The 17,111-nt window shown below is 36.5% G+C and overlaps 1 long non-coding RNA gene across 2 annotated transcripts; it reads right to left on the bottom strand.

Moving 5' to 3' along the window:
* Positions 1–10,138: 10,138 nt before the first annotated feature.
* On the bottom strand, positions 10,139–12,725 carry LOC126735003 (uncharacterized). Of its 2 annotated transcripts, none has more exons than XR_007660248.1 (4): positions 12,274–12,725; positions 10,921–11,046; positions 10,499–10,764; positions 10,139–10,382 (listed from the first exon to the last, which is right to left on the bottom strand). It is a non-coding gene; the product is annotated as an uncharacterized LOC126735003 (long non-coding RNA). The 2 variants fall into 2 exon arrangements; XR_007660247.1 differs by having other exon boundaries at positions 10,499–10,742; positions 12,274–12,723.
* Between the last annotated feature and the right edge of the window lie 4,386 nt (positions 12,726–17,111).

Raw genomic sequence — 17,111 nt, 5'->3', positions numbered from 1 at the left:
ATCCCGGGTATTAGACATAAGTCTGACAAGGACACCCTGAGGCTTCTGGAGCTTCAAAATCCTGGCCTCCCGTGCTCCCAGTGAAGAGTGTGGGAGCGCAAGGAAGAAGCTAAGAACCTCGGAAGGGAGAGACAGGGATCGCTATTTTATAGCATCACCAGGGCCTCTGTCTCCCTTATCGAGAGCAAGAAAGCGGCTGATGACACCAGGGTGGCTACTTCCACAGTGGCCCCTGGGCCCTCGGCCGCCGACTTAGAAAAGGCCACTACTGCTGACACCGCAGCTTCCGAGGGGCCAGGGCTCTCCGTAGACGATGGCCCTTCCAGCTCCAAGGACTAAGCGTGCTGGCAGTCACCTATCCCCACACCATACAGCATGCCTTTAACATTTCTGCAGGCGAATCTACAGCATGGAAGAGCGTCCACCGCTGTTCTGTGCAAAAGGCTCACTGAGCTCCATATCGACGTCGCCTTATTACAGGAGCCCTGGACTTACCAGGGCTCTGTTAAAGGCCTGGGTTTAACTGGCGGCACAATACATAAACATGTACCTTGTAAGAATCCCCGCGCAATCATCCTTACTAGGAATGTGCGGTGCTTTCTGCTCTCAGGTCTCTGTACAAGGGACCTAGTAGCCGTCAAACTGTCAATGGACACGGGAAAGGATCTGCTCTGCCTACTTTCCCATCGAAATTGAATCACTCCCCCCGGCCGTCACTGCGGTGGTCAAATACTGTGAAGACTTGGGTCTCCCGCTTCTCATGGGCTGCGATTCGAATTCACATCACGGCCTTTGGGGATGCGGAGATGAGAACCCAAGGGGCCGCTCCCTGGTTGATTTCATGTGCTCAAATGGCCTAGAACTACTCAACCGAGGCAGTGTTCCAACTTTCTACTGCAATAGGGGCCAATCAATTATTGACCTTACTATCTGTTCACCTAGTACTGTGAACCTTTTCAGCTCATGGAGAGTGTCCCTCGAGATCGCAATGTCGGACCACAGGCACATTCTTTTTGAATTAAAGAAGCAGGCTCGGTGCGATACCCCAGCCTACAGAAACCCAAGGTGCACTGACTGGGACCACTTTCGAGAGGAACTAGTCGGTGGTCTTGCGGACCTGCCGGCAAGGTACACACTTCCAGCCGACACAGAGATCGGGGCTGTCAACCTGACTCGTGCGATAGTCGCGGCATTCGAGGGCAGCTGTCCCCTCAGACGGAGACCCGCCAATGCCAGGAATGCCTGGTGGAACAGGAACACGGAAAAGCACCGTGACACTACGCGTCGGCTCCTTCGCAGGGCTGAGCGCACTAAGCTTGCCACTGACTGGGATGCGTTCCACGCAGCTCAAAGGCAATACAAAAAGACACTTAGGGACTCCAAAAGACAGTGCTGGAGGCGGTTCTGCGATGATATTGAAAACACACCATCCGCAGCACGACTGTGCAAAGTACTGTCCAAGGAACCTGAAACTAAATTGGGGTCGCTGTCACTTGCAGATGGCGGCTTTACTACCAATGAGCGGGAGTCACTGGAGGTCATGCTGCGCACCCACTTCCCAGACTCCGACTCATCTCGCGATCCTCCTAGCTGTTCTCGGGCTCCGAGTCGCCTAGAGTTCGAGACTGCTAGAAGAATAATTACCTACGAGAGGGTGAAATGGGCATTCAAGACCTTCCCCCCCTTTAAATCTCCGGGCACGGATGGACTATATCCATGCCTTTTGCAAAACGGGTTAGAAGTACTAACCCCACACATAGTCAGACTATTCAGGTCGTCCCTTGCTCAGGGCTACGTCCCAAAGTCATGGCGTCAAGTGAAAGTCGTCTTCATTCCGAAACCCGGAAAAAGCGATTTTACAGATCCCAAATCGTACCGACCTATCAGCCTTACCAGCTTTATGCTGAAGGCGATGGAGAGGCTGATTGATCGATATCTTAAGGAAAGCATCCTGGTCAACAAACCACTGCATGTGCACCAATACAGGAGTATCAGTAGTAATCAGCAGTAGTAGTAGCAATATCAGTAGTAGTAGTAGCAATATCAGTAGTAATCAGGCGGGCAAATCCACGGACCTGGCCCTACACCACCTCGTTAGGAAGGTGGAGGGTGCTCTGGGTAGTGGCAAGGCCTGTCTGGGTGCGTTTCTAGACATTGAAGGGGCGTTCGACAACACCCCTTTTGCATTAATCTGCCAAGCACTCGAGAGCCGCGGCTCAGAACCCTGTTTGGTTAGCTGGATAGAGGCCATGCTCTCGAAATGTCATGTATCTGCCCAGCTCAAGAACGAGATTGTCGAAACATTGGCGGCTAGGGGCTGCCCGCAGGGAGGAGTATTGTCCCCTACCTTGTGGTGCCTTGTGGTCGACAGCCTGATAAATCTTTTAAACAATGCTGGCCTATACACACAGGCCTACGCTGATGATCTGGTAATCCTTTGCCCAGGTAAAGACGCCGTCTCAATGCAGGGCTCTATGATGGCAGCCCTGCGTATGGTGGACATATGGTGCCTCTCGGGGGGTCTCAGGATTAACCCCAAAAAAGCAGAGCTCCTACTATTCACGAGGAGACGTAACTTTGGCACGCCCCCTGTTATATCTCTAGGTGGCGTGCAGCTGCATTACTCCAGGACAGTTCGATTTCTGGGAATCAAGTTGGATCCCAAACTCTCCTGGCACGATCATGCAGACACCAAAATAAAGAAGGCCACCTGCGCGTTATGGGCCTGCAGGCAGACTTTTGGCAATACCTGGGGTCTGTCTCCTAAGATCCTCCACTGGATCTACTCGCGCATTGTGAGACTTACGTTGTGAGACTAGAGCGCTTGAGACTCTGCTGAGCCTTCCGCCTCTGGACCTCGTTGTGCAATTCGAGGCAATGAGGACTGCGTACAGGCTATACGTCCTCGGCGAACTACGTGCTGGCGAGACCGGTCACGCAAAAATTTAGTCACGGGCCATACAGGAATGTCCTTCTGATGGGCAGTGACTGCATGGCTCTAGTGACTGTGGACTGCGAGGGATTCGTGACGCACATTGCAAGCAGAGAGGAGTGGCAGCATTCCAACAGACCTGCATTGCTAAATAGGGGAACCATCTGGTACACAGATGGCTTCAGAATGAATAACAGAACTGGATCAGGGCTTATTGGTGGGATCCCACATACCAGTAGGGCATACTCGCTGGGGGAGCACGCCACTGTCTTCCAGGCCGAAGTATTCGCTGTATTAAAATGCGGACAGAAAATCCTAAGCAGCGGACACCGCAATACAGCTGTATCAATATGCTCGGACAGCACAGCTGCCATTAAGGCTATTATGGCCGCAAAGGTAAGCTCCAAGCTTGTACTAGAGTGCATAAAAGTCCTGAAAAAACTAGTACAGGTTGGATGCAGGGACCAGCTCGTCTGGATACCTGGCCACGCAGGCCATGCAGGTAATGAGGAAGCGGACTCTCTCGCCAGACTGGGATCCGCGAATGTGACGATGGGGCCGGAACCCATAGTTGGTATCGCCAAATACGTTGCGGTCGCTTCAATGAAGGGTCTGCTGGACAAGTGGACCCACCGAAGATGGACTGAGTCCCCTGGTATGAGACAGGCCAAAGCGCACATAGTTGGGCCATCTGCCTGTCTCACCAAAAATCTACTACGCCTAAAAAGACGCGAAATTCGGCTAGTGACAGGTCTTTTAACCGGTCACTGGCACTTAAGAAGCCATCTCCATACTATCGTTATTGCGGACAACCCGGAATGCCGATGGTGCTGTGAGGAGGATGAAACTGTTGACCATGTAGTCGGGGAGTGCCCAGCACTTACGCGCGCCAGGTTCAAATACTTGGGTAACACTTTCAGTGTACCGAGCGACTTTAAGTCCTTCAGACCAGAGAGCCTTATCGGTTTCTCTAAGGCCGTTGGGCTCTGGTAACCCCCGGTGGGGCATGACGGGTCCATCAGGAGACCTATATGCACAACTGCCTTGGCAGCCCACTGTTTCGTCAATTCAATTCGATTCGTCAACATAGTGTGCCGCAAGGCTGAGTGTTGTTTTAAATTTATATTAATGATCTATGAAACTCTCAGAATGAGTGTCGACTTATGATTTTTGCTGATTATACAAGCAATATTGCAGCAGTATTGCAGATCCATTGGTTTCTCAGATTCCGGAAATGACTGAGCAGAGTCTATTAGATTGATTTGTACCCTCAACTTAGTTTTAACAGGTCTAAAACTAAGAATTTAAACTTCATCTTTCATCGAAGTAATCCTATCCCTGTAATGATGTTTTGTGAAGTTACTCTTGATCCCTTCTTGGATTGGAAACTGCATGTTCTACAACTAAGTAATGCACTTGCCAATATCATATTTCTGATTAGAGCATGATTGGTCTATGTATCTCTTTCTGCTCTTTTAACATCCTATCATGGGTATTTTTCTTCTCATATATCGAATGGAATATTGAAATTGAGGATTTCGTCATAGTAGAAGATTTTTGGATTGGAGAGGTGTGTGAGAATTTTGGCAGAACCGGCGTTTCCTTGAGTGTTGTCAGCAATATTTTGAAATGTTTAAACTTCTTACTCTCCCATGTCTATATATCTATGCATGACTAGTCTATATTAAGGAAAACATATTCACAGATGTTTCGTTGCGCAGTCACATGCATAATTATTTAATCATAATAAAATTAAAGTTACACCATAAATATCACTCACACCAGCTGTGGAACAGTACTTGGCGATGTTTACCGATGTCTTAGGAAAGTGGTTCGCCCCTATAACTTTTTTAATTTTTAAGTTAAAAAAATGAAATTTGATAAGTGGGTGTAGGATCCAAATTGGGATTGGCTAACGTATTCAGTTGTTTTCTGTCACTACCGGTTTAACCGGAAATGATCCTAACTTTCTTATTTTAAGCGAGACCCCCAACTTTTTTAACATATTTTGATAAGAAATTACAATCTAAGAAAAATGACACCCCATATGTCAACTTTTGACATCTAACCTTTAAATTATTTAATTTTTTAAATGTCCATCTTGAGTGCCATGAATAATTTAAAATCGTTAATTTTATATCAACTAGTCCTAGAAAAATATAATTGACTCTTTTTTGGTTTTCACAGCTTTCCTAGATGCGTCTAAAGTTTGCAAAATCGTATTTTCGGCTCTAACTCAATTTTTTCAAATGAAACTATAGGGTGGCTCTTTACCATAGTTAAAAAGTGTATTTTCTCCGATCTGGTATAGCTTCGCACGATTATTAGAACAATAACGAATAAAAATAAAGTATAAAAACTACCGAATTAGATAAGAACAATATACTAGAATAACCGAACAATAAATAAGAATACAATAAACGCTATTAGGATAATAATAATTATAATTTATAATACAACAATGATAAGTTACACTTACAGTTAGAAATGTCTTAATAACTCGAATTCACGAACTTAAAAATATACCTGGACTGCTAATGCATATGGCCACGATACCTAAAAATGACTACTGCATGGTGGCCGCCGTTTTTATAGTGGTTGTGTCCTTTTGATGTTGGTCACTCTGAAAATTTTTAGTGATGCCAACAAAAAATATATTAAATAACGGTAATGAAGTTGACATTTGACGTGCGAGTATAGCGGATTGCCTAGTTTTTGACGATTTGTAAACGACGCTTGGGTATATCGTCTGGAACAGGCGATGTATCTTTCTCCTTATTTAATACGTGAATAATGTATCACCATCTTTATTTAAAGGTATTTGGTTCAGGTTCTCAAAACCGAATTATTGTGAATTGTCCGTCTGTGTTGTTTATAATAGAATAATATATTGAGTTGTTGACAGAATAATATATTTTTTTCTATATAAACCCTTTATAATTACAAACCCTCATAAAATCATCTATATTTTGATTCTTATATATGGTTGTACCTATTAATGTGGAAACACTGTACCTACATGGAAGAAAAGTAAAACTCGTAATAGTAAAAATAGAAAGAAAATAAGTGTTTTTAACTGAATTTGTTAAGTAAATCCAAGCAAAAATTTAATTGAATATCATGATTTTCATTGTATTAGGATTTATAAGATTCAAGATTATCAAAATGATAAAACAAATATTTTAAAGTGCACGCATCTATTCCAAGTTGATTGAAATTTTGTCTCATTTTAGGTGAGTGATTACTTTCTTTCATAAATTTTAACGAAATTCTTAAAGAAGTACCCGAAAAATTACAGATCTAACGCAACTATCTTAAATTCTTACCTATATGTAACTTTCTATTTTGTATTTTTGTAAACATAACCTCTCAAAAACTTTAATTGTTTTGTTTCCCTACAGTTGGCCCAATTAAATTTTGTCAGAGTGACCAACATCGAAAGGACACAATCACGAAAAATGGCGGCCCCCTAGTAGTGGTCATTTATTTTTCATTGAATTGGCAGTCCAGGTATATTTATAAGTTCGTGCTCGAATTATATGAGAAAATGACAGGTTGCCGTGACAATTCCTAACAATGATATGTCAAGTCCAAGGCCAGCTGATTATAAATACCGACAAAAAACACTTCAACAGCTGTTCAATTTATCGTTAATCTTGGATTTTTAATAGATGTTACGCAAATGCTACTAAATGCTAAAAAGTCGCTACAAAATCTATTTAAAACAGAAACAAATATTTTATTAATTCACAGCAATCTTTGGTTCAGGGTTTTTTAATTAAAAACTAGGTAGGTATGCGGCACTAAACTGTTTTTTTGAAAATTCAGACTTATTAGAATTACTAAATATCGATTGTCTGGTATCAAATTATTTATAAAAAAATACACTTTTTAATGATGATAATGAGCCACCTTGGTTCCATTTGAAAAAAATGAGTTATAGCCGAAAATACGATTTTGCAAACTTTAGAGGCATCTAGGAAAGCTGTGAAAAACAAAAGTGAGTCAATTATATTTTTCTTGGACTACTTGATGTAAAATTAACGATTTTAAATTATTCATGAAGGATAAGTAGAAAGGAAGGATAAATTTTCATCAGTAGCACCCAAGGATGTCAACAGTACAGCAGATTTCAGATTTTTTTAAATAAGTTGTAAATTTTCTAGCTTCTGGGGCTAATTTTCTATATTTTCAATGAGCTGTAAGAATGAAGATTTTATTTCAGCAGTAATGCTATCAATCCTTAGTATTTTTGAAGTACAGCTTAGATTCTTTACAAGCTCATTTACTCCAGTATTACCACTTATGCCCTCTTTATAGCCGGGCAAGTTATTTCTTTGATTAATAAAATTTTGCTCACTGAAGGGTAGATAATGAATATGTTTGCAAATTGTATTCTTTATAATAAAATCAGTACAAGAGCAATCAAATGCATGGACACAAATTTTACAAAATGTGCAGACAAGTGCACAACATGCCACTGAATCTCTGGAATTTTTGTGCACCAGGTATTCCCCTGTATTTTCATTTGCAAGAGAAAACTATCTTGATCAGTTTGAGGAATATTGAACTGCATTGTTATTGCACTACGGTGCCTCACATGAATCTTGCTAGTATAATCAGTGGATTTGCCTTTCGTCAATTTAATTATTCTGTTGATTGTCTTGTCCCTTACAAATTTTTGTAATGCATTTAAGGACTTATCTAATCTTTTAACTTTTTTGCCATCTAGATATATGTATTTAATTATACAGTGCATTCTTTCTATGTTTTTTACGATATAGCAATGTGCCCATTTATATGGTATTCTAAATATTCTATCATATTCTAAAACAAACATCAGAAAACAATACTTAAGAACAGCAGAAAAAAAATACATAAAAAGTAAATTAAATTCTACAATTATCCCTTCAAGTATAAGACAGCAAAGAATTCTAACCATACAAACAAATCAAATAAAATTCAAATACTGTAAACTTACAATTAGGGAAAATTAGAATGTGTCGACATAGTATTCATCCAGTGAAAAGTAACATTTTTTGGTCAAAAGTATTTTCAATTTTATTTACACTTCTGAACTTATAAGCTCTCTTCATGTCGGAAAGATACAAGCTTTTGCTGACGATACCCAGTTGTACTATCACTTCTCTTCAAAAGACTTTGTTACTTGTAACGAAAGTATCAATCATGAACTAAACAACCTAAAAGATCTCTCTAAAAAACATGGCCTTCAACTAAATCCATCTAAATCAAAACTTATGCTGTTTGGCAAAAGAAATCAAAACGAATATTTCAAAAATAATATTAAAATCAAAATAGATGACCAAATATTACCATTTTGTAATTCTGCTCGTAATCTAGGTGTTATACTTGATTGTCAGCTTAATTTCTCCGATCATATTAAGTTACTTCTACAAAGGTCATTTACATCGCTTAAGCAACTATATTCCAATAGAAACCTTTTAGGTACCAAGTTAATGGCAATGTTATGTGAAACTCTTGTACTTTCTCACTTTAACTATGCTGATTTTATTTATGGCCCTTGCCTTCGTCAAGCGGAACAATACCGTATTCAAAAGGTGCAGAATACATGTATTCGTCTAATTTTTAATTTAAGAAAGTCAGATCACGTATCTCTCATAAAATTAATGAATTGAACTGGTTAAATATGTCAAATCGTAGAACTCAACATTTGGGTCTTTTTATGCATGGTTTAATTACTAATTCAAAATTTATATCTAAATCTCTAAAAAATAAATTTAAAACCAATTTGAGCGTCCATGATATAAATACCAGAAATAAATTTAAATATATTATTCCTCGACATAATACAAGAACATACAAGAAGTCTTTTACTTATAATGCGATTAAAACATGTAATTCCTTGCCAAACAATGATTATTGTATGTTTACAACAATGATAATTGTATGATTACAAACAAGTTTAAGTCAGGATTTAGGTTGTATTTGTTTAGAGAACAGTTGAGCTGCTATTCTTTAACTCACTAGTATGGTGTGCTCCAGAGGTAACATGATGGTTGTTTACGATTGCATACAGAGGTATTTGTTTGTGTACAGTCTTGTTTTGGTGCAGGTTGTGAGTTTTATATCTCCTCCGTGTTGGGTATAAGTATTTTTTTGGTGTGAACAATTGTTTCTTTATAATATTTCATCTTTATATTATTTTTCTTATTATTATTATGTATGATTACCGAAATTTATTTATTATTTATTAGGGTTCAGTTTGAGTAGCCTTAGGCTAGACTTCGCCTTTTTTTTCCATTTGTAATATTTGTCAATCTATTGTTTTTTTTTTTGAATAAAAGACGATTATTATTATTATTATAATTTCCGTTTAAAAGTCTCAATACATGTTGCCTCCCTGATTCCACCTGGTAAACGATTTAAAATTTTGATTCCCTCGTAGAAAATAGATTTTTTAGTTAATGTGGAGGAGGGGATTGGAAGATTTAGATCGTTCACTTGACGCGTTAAGTATCTTGGATTTGGGGTTATAAATTTAAAGCGATTTGCAAAAAGTAAGCAGGCCACTTCCTGAATGTAGAGGGAGAAGACAGTGTGTATGCCCAGCCTAACAAATAATGGGCTACAGGAATCTCTTGGTTTAGCCCCACAGATGTAACGTACAGCACGCTTATATTTATACATTATTTACATACATGCTTGAATATTTATACATATTTTTGGTCTCCACCTTGCTATTCAAAATTTCTAAGAATTCTAGGAATTCCGATAAAAATTCTGTCTTGTTTGGTATATACTGTAGGTATTTTAATGTTTTATATACCCATTTACGAGTATCAGAATCAGAAACTTTGCTTAAATTTTGTTGCCACGCTCGATCAATGTGCCAAGAGCAAAAATAGTTTAAAATCAATTACACCATTAACAGTTTTCCATGCATTGCAGAATGTATTTGTCATATCTGACATAAGCACTTTTGCCTTGATGGTTCCAACCACTTTTTGTACTTCCATGAAAAATATTTCATTTACATAGGTATCATGCCTATTGGAAAACAAATGCAGTAGGGAAACCCTGACCAAATTCATCTATTACCAGTATTGTAGTTAATTCAAAGTCATAGGGGTTAAGGCCGTGGGTACTGTCAACACAAATAATGTTCGTACCAAACCTTTTTAACATATCAGTTTGACTTTCATTCATCATAATTAAACAAAAATCATTTCTTAATAATTTATTACTATTTTGTAATTCTCCCTGCCTTTTATATAGAAGCACTCGAGTTTGCCCAGAATCTTCTAATTTTCTCACCCATAAGTCAACACTGGTAGCATCATCTTTGTGGAGATAACCATCCCTAAAATGGATATTATAGGACATTTTAATGTTTTTAATGTCCTCTTTTGTGAGCAGATCATCCCTGTTTAAATTTTCTGAGATCTTATCATGTGTTGAGTTGATGATACTAAAAGAAAATATTTATATATAAGAAAAGGTATAGAGATAAGTTATCAGTATACATATCAGTTATTAGTATAGATATATGTCTAATATTATTACTTATAGCAATATTAAACTTACTGTTCAGATGAAACTCCCATTAAAAGCTTAGAAGCTACTGTTTCTCTGGCAATCTTTGACAGTCTTAAATGCTAAATGTCTTTACCATGTCCATAATGAGAAGTAAAATATTTCGTTAAAAATTCTCCAGTCTCTGTATTTTCATTAATTATAATTTGACTTGTGCATGCAGCATTCAACTTGCAGGACCCTTGGCTTTTTGAAGTTCTTCTTAAATCATTTTCAGACACTTTAAGCTGCTTCCCTAGAATAACAAAAAGCCAATACTGCAATGCATAACAAAATAAATAAATAGATATGTAGTTAAGTAGCTAATTTAATATTGTATAAAGTCTTATTTATCCATTTTTTTGTATAATTTATTTCATTACAAAAATCTGATTCTTGTCCACCTAATACAAGTACAATATAACATTACTAACCAGATTGAACACACCCAAAATAGATCTTTTCTGTCAATGAAGCATCTCGTTTCTTTGTGCCTGTTGTTTTTTTCATATCTTATATCCTGATTCTTCTCCTCAACTTATTCAGCCAAGTCACAAACTCTAAAAGTATTAATAATCATTGAGGTTACAAACTATTAAACATGTCTAATTTGTTATGTTTTTGGCACTCATTCTACTATGCCCATCCTACTATTAAGGCTGTATAAAATAATAACATTTTGTGCCCATTTTTGGTAACAAACTTGTTCCCATTTTTTATATGAATTTTCTGCCAAGAGAGATAAAAAGTGTTTGGAATGTGCCAAATATTTTTATAAAAATTGTAACTATTTAGTTTTGGAGGCTGCAGTGGCCAAGGCCTGTCCTCAAGTTTGCATTGAGAATGGTGTATGTTCAGTGAATGTGCCCTGTTTGAGAAACTTATATTAGATAAGAGCTACACCACAGTTGGTAGATTACTCTTACGGCAAGATAGTGCTGTACCCATAGGTCTTAGATCCCCATGGTTATCAGGTCTATTGCCTCAGCCTCAAAATATTGTGTATGGAATGAGCAAAAATATTTCAAAATATTTATGGGACCACAAAAGGTGACAACAAATGTGCCCAAAAATATTGTGTTATATGGCCTTAACACAGATCTCTTAAAATAAATTAAAAAAAAAAGAAAAAAGCAATATTATAGGTACTTAAATTGAATTGTGCACTAACTTAAAAAAGACAATGCAAAAGCTAATAAAAAAATAGGTTGACAATGTTACTCCAAGTCTTGGCTATTTTATCACCTCACCAAGGAAATATGATTTGTAAGGTTATACTGGGTGGAATTAGGCATTAAAAATAATATAAATAACTTTTAATACTCCATTGTCTAAACTTTGACAATTCTAAAGATACTATATGTTCTAGGGTAAAAAAAATTCTAATATATATATATATATATATACATATATATTAAACTTTCTAATTTACATGATGTATTAATCCTAACTAATTAATATAATACTGTATCTCTCTGAATGTAATAAAAATTTGGCAATAACAAAAGGAAATTCATAATGAGGTTTAAGTGTGGCGACTTTTTTCTACTTTAACTGACCAAGTTTAGCCGTTTTTGATATACCAATACAGCCAAAGAAAATGAAATAGTTTGTTTGTATATATAACAAAACTTTTATGTGAAGGTGTTTTTCAACAAAATATATTATACTAGTAACTAAATTGACAAAGCTGCCTTGGGATGACAAAGGAGTCTCGGTTGATGCAGTAATCCATAAGAGATAATACAACCTTATAGTAATGAAAAATAAAAAATGCGTCTACGTACCTTTATAACCAGCAAAAGTTCTCTCTTGAGTCTTGAACTTCAGTTTTTAATTCATGTTGTTGGTCCAGGTGGCATCTTAAGTCCATATTATGTTTAAGTTTTGCAGCCCTCTAAACACTTAAATAATTTTGCATCCATTGCATATTTCATAACTTGATTTTCAGTTATAACATTATGAACATTCTTTTGGTGCTTAATGAAATTGCTTTTATTAGAAAACAATTTGCCACAAGACTGGCAAAAGATACCCATGGTATATGACTTTACCAATCAGAAGGTATGAAATAAAATTGCAAAAATAAAATAAAGCAATCCAAAATAGTATTTCAAAGCAGATAAAACTCAATAACGCGTAAAAGGGAAATAAATCGCACTGGTAAAAGCAAAGCAAAACAAAAGCCGATAAACATAAACAGTAAACAGCTGTGATCCTGTCAACTGTCCCGGTCACGATAAATGACATTTGACGGATCCCGGTCCTATAATTACCGCCGTCTCCCAAAACTAAGAAAAGTCAACGTCAAGTGTGTCACGAACATCATTACTATATACTATATATATATATTTAGGTCAGTCTCCAAAGAGAATGCAATACCGATGCAAGGTATAGCTAATATTTACTAATATTTAGACTCTGACAGCTGTAAGACATAGACGCCACTAAAAAGCACCCGATTCCCAGCGGTGATCGTGTATGTTCGGAGAAAAATTCGGTCGTTTGACGTGAATGACGAGACGGGTGCATTCGACACAATCGTCATTCGACATAATGGACATTCGACACAATACCCGCGAAATATTTTAAACGTTCGAGTATGATCGGTTTGGTCTTTTACACGTCAGCCAATTTTTATTCGAAATAGCTGTTCTTGTTCTTGTTCTTATTGATGGCTTTGCTGCAAGGCAATTGCCAGATCGATTTGTGTGGAGTCCCTTGTCGTCTGGCTCGGAACCATTAAGGGATCTCCCGACTTATCTCAGACTATAAGCCTTGTTCTTTGTATCTTATATAGAAAACAAGAAGAAAAATATATTGATATTCTATGATCAATAAACGTTTCAAATAAAAGCTAAAATGGAGGGCATTAATAGAACAACAAAGGCAAGAGAGGAAACATAAATATCACTAATACAACTAAGGATTCAGGAATATGCAGGAAATAAGCAGGTTGAGCTTTAAAGTTTGATTTTATTTTTATTTAGGAAATGCATGATTGTTTCTATAGTTTCGCTATTTAACACATTAAGTATATCATGGATGGATAATGGTGATAATTTCATTCTTTGAACAAAAATTTTATACATGTCCATGTTGTCTATAGAACTTAATGGACATTCAAATAAGATGTGATTTAAGTCATCATACCTTCCACAGTCACATAAAGGATCATCTTTGATATTTATTTTAAATAGATGTGAGTTAGTAAGACAATGACCAGTTCGCATTCTGATAATGGTGGTGATGTGTCTTCTATCTACATATTTAATATTGGCAAACCATCTTTTGTAGGGGAAGTCAAATTGAATTTTACTATAATTGTAATGTTTAGTCTCAACTAAATATTTCCATTTGTTTGAAAAGTTATTTTTTATTTTATTTTTGAGTACCTTAAGAATATCATTTATGTCAATGAGCATTTTTCTGGGGACATTTAGGTTGGATCCAATCTTCGCCAAAGTATCCACTTCTGAATTTCCCAGTATATTTTCATGACCCGGTATCCAGGCAAGCTGGATGTCAAAGCCCTTTTCATTGGTTGTACTAATTAGTTGCTTTGTTATGATAATCCAGAGATCTATCCTTGCAGATAAAAGATTACTTCTAAGTTTTGTAACTGCGCTCAATGAATCCGAAAAGATGATAGCTTTCTTTATTTGTTTTTCTATTGCAGTTTTTACCGCATCATAAATTGCAATAATTTCCGCTTTATAGATGTTGAGACAGTCTGGTAACCTTGATGAGAATTTATAATTTGAACTGGGAATGGATATTCCGAACCCTACCCTGTTACCCTGTTTAGAGGCGTCGGAAAAAATAAAAGTATATCCTTTCTCTTTAAACTTGTTTGATCTTTCAATGAATTTTTGGCTTGTTGAAATGTCGCCTTTTCTTATGTTAAGGTTAATTAATTTTAAGGGTGTAGTCAATATTTTAAAGTTGCATTCGTAACATGGGAAGGTTGCTCCTCTACTGATTAATTTAATATATGGTCGAAACTCCTGAAGTGCCAAAATTAAATAGGGAGTTTTATCCCGTTGCCAGAATTCCGGTCTATGTATTAGCTTCATTCTGGTATTATTTAAAAGCTGTGTGATGGGGTGATTTGTAATAGTTACGAACTTCGATATCAGTTTCATAGCTAAAAGTTTTCTTCTGTGTTCCAAGTCTATCATGGATGCCTCTGCTAATAGTGCTGCTCTGGGGGTGGATTTCATGCATCCCAAACATATTCGCAAACCCTCAAAGAATACAACATCTAACATGTTAAGTATCGTCCCGTTACAGGGTTTAATAAATGTGGATCCAAAATCTAGGTGAGATCTAACTAATGCAAAAAAGATTACTAAAAGAGTGGTTGGATCTGCACCCCACCATACTCTACATAATGCCCTTAAAACACTGAGTGATTTTTTGGCTTTGTTGACTATGTTTTCTATATGTATCTTCCATTTCAGGTTGTTCTGTATCCACATGCCCAAATATTTTACTCGGTGTTTAAAGGGGATAACAACATTGTTGATAACAATTGGTGGAGGGTTAATATTGTTCTTTCCCCTAGTAAACCACATTGCTTCGCATTTATTAATTGAAAGCACTAAGCTATTTTCGTTTAAAAATGTATTTATCTTTTTAATAGCATGAGTAATTTTATCAACCATAATGGACACATTTTTTCCTTTTACCATAATGACCAAATCGTCAGCATATCCTGTCAACTCAACATCCTCCAGATCTAAAAGAAACACTTCTCTAATATAGATGTTGAACAAGATCGTACTTAAAGGGGATCCTTGTGGTAATCCTGTTGTAGTTAATATTGGTCCCAAAAATGACCCGTCATTGCCCCTACAATATAGAAGTCTATTTTTGAGTAGATTAAAAATGGTATATGCCAGATAATTGGGAGTATTTAACATTCGCAATTTATTATATAGTTTATAGATGTTAACATTATCATAGGCTGCTTTAATATCCAAGAAAACTGCTAAGGCCGATTCTGAATATTGAAAAGCATTAAAAACATAAGATGTTAAAAAAGCTATGTTGTCATAAATTCCCTTCCCCTTTCGAAATCCAGTTTGTTTATTAGTAAATTCTACTCTATGTTCTAACATCCAATCTAGGCGAGTTTTGATCATGATTTCCATGATTTTAGACCCACATGATGCTAGAGTAATTGGCCTATAATTTTCGGGTCGTTTAGGGTCTTTATTAGGTTTAAGGAAGAAAATGATGTGAAATTGTTTCCATGAATCTGGTAAAGGTTCTCCCTGTAAAATTTTATTGTATATGTTAAGGAGGATTTGTTTAGCTTTAAAAGATAACTTAGAAAACATTTCATATGAAAGGTTATCCATGCCTGGTGCAGACGATTTTTTATTTTTCAATGCATAATGTAGTTCGGTTAGGGTAAAGAAGGAAATGGTTTCCTTTTGATTTGGGGGCATTAATTGAAAATTGGGGTCAATATTTATAACCGACATATTTCTGAGAATAGATTTCTTGAGTTTATCTGGAATATTTATTTTGAATTTATTTGTTTTATAGTTATTATTGAAATTTCTTATTTTATTCCAGACATATTTAATTTTCGAGGTTCTATTTAGGGTTCCACAGAATGTTTTAAATTTTTCTCTTTTTTTGATTTTTAGTTTTTTCCTAGTTTGAGCGATGATTTTTTTTGCCTTAATATAGTTTTCAATTGTTGGAAGTTGGTTAAATGTCAAAATTGCGTTTTTCCTTTCTTCAACCCAGCATGAACATTCCCTATCCCACCAGGGGTTCCCTCTCCTAATGATTGAGCCAATTTGCTTCACTGGAATGACCTGGTCTGCTACTACATTGATGATGTCAATTAATTCATCATATTTTAGATTATAGCTTGAATTACTTATAGATAACACAATCTTGTCATGGTATGCATCCCAGTCGGCTTTATGAAAATTCCTAGCATTAAATGACTTTACAATATAATTGTGAGTAAAATTGTTATTGTCATTATTGACTATAAGGCAGGTAGGGAAACGATCACTATTACCACAATCCATGGTGGTATACCAATTGGCCTGTAACGCTAAATTTGCACTGATCATTGTTAAATCAACAGCACTTGATAAATCTTCTGCTAATTGAAAACGAGTCCTAGAACCATCATTCATGATCACTAGTTCATTCTCGAATACAAAATCATTTATTATGTTTCCACCTTTATTGGGAGTACAGTTATCCCATGAGGGGTGATGAGAATTTAGATCTCCCATGATGATGGTATTTTTTGGATTATTATTTATGAGTTTTTTCAAAATGTCTGAATTTAAGTTGATATGTGAGTTACAATATATATTAGTCAACTGGACATTACTTATTTCCACTATGATATATTGAATATAATCTGATGAATAGGTTTCAATATTTTTAAAAATTATATTTTTCTTAATGCAAGTTGCTACACCTCCATAGCCATCATGTCTATCCTGTCTTATTATGTTATATGATTTTAAATTGAAATGATGTTCTGATTTTAGCCAGGTTTCATTTAAGAGCAGAATGTCAGGATTCTCTTTAAAAATTAAATTCAGTAAATTTTCCCTATTGGACTTAATACTTCTCAAGTTCC

Source organism: Anthonomus grandis, chromosome 4 (assembly GCF_022605725.1).
Source record: "Anthonomus grandis grandis chromosome 4, icAntGran1.3, whole genome shotgun sequence".
In the NCBI taxonomy this organism is placed as follows: Eukaryota; Metazoa; Arthropoda; class Insecta; order Coleoptera; family Curculionidae; genus Anthonomus; species Anthonomus grandis.
Note: the sequence above shows the minus strand (reverse complement) of the source record. Positions and strands in the feature narration are given on the sequence as shown.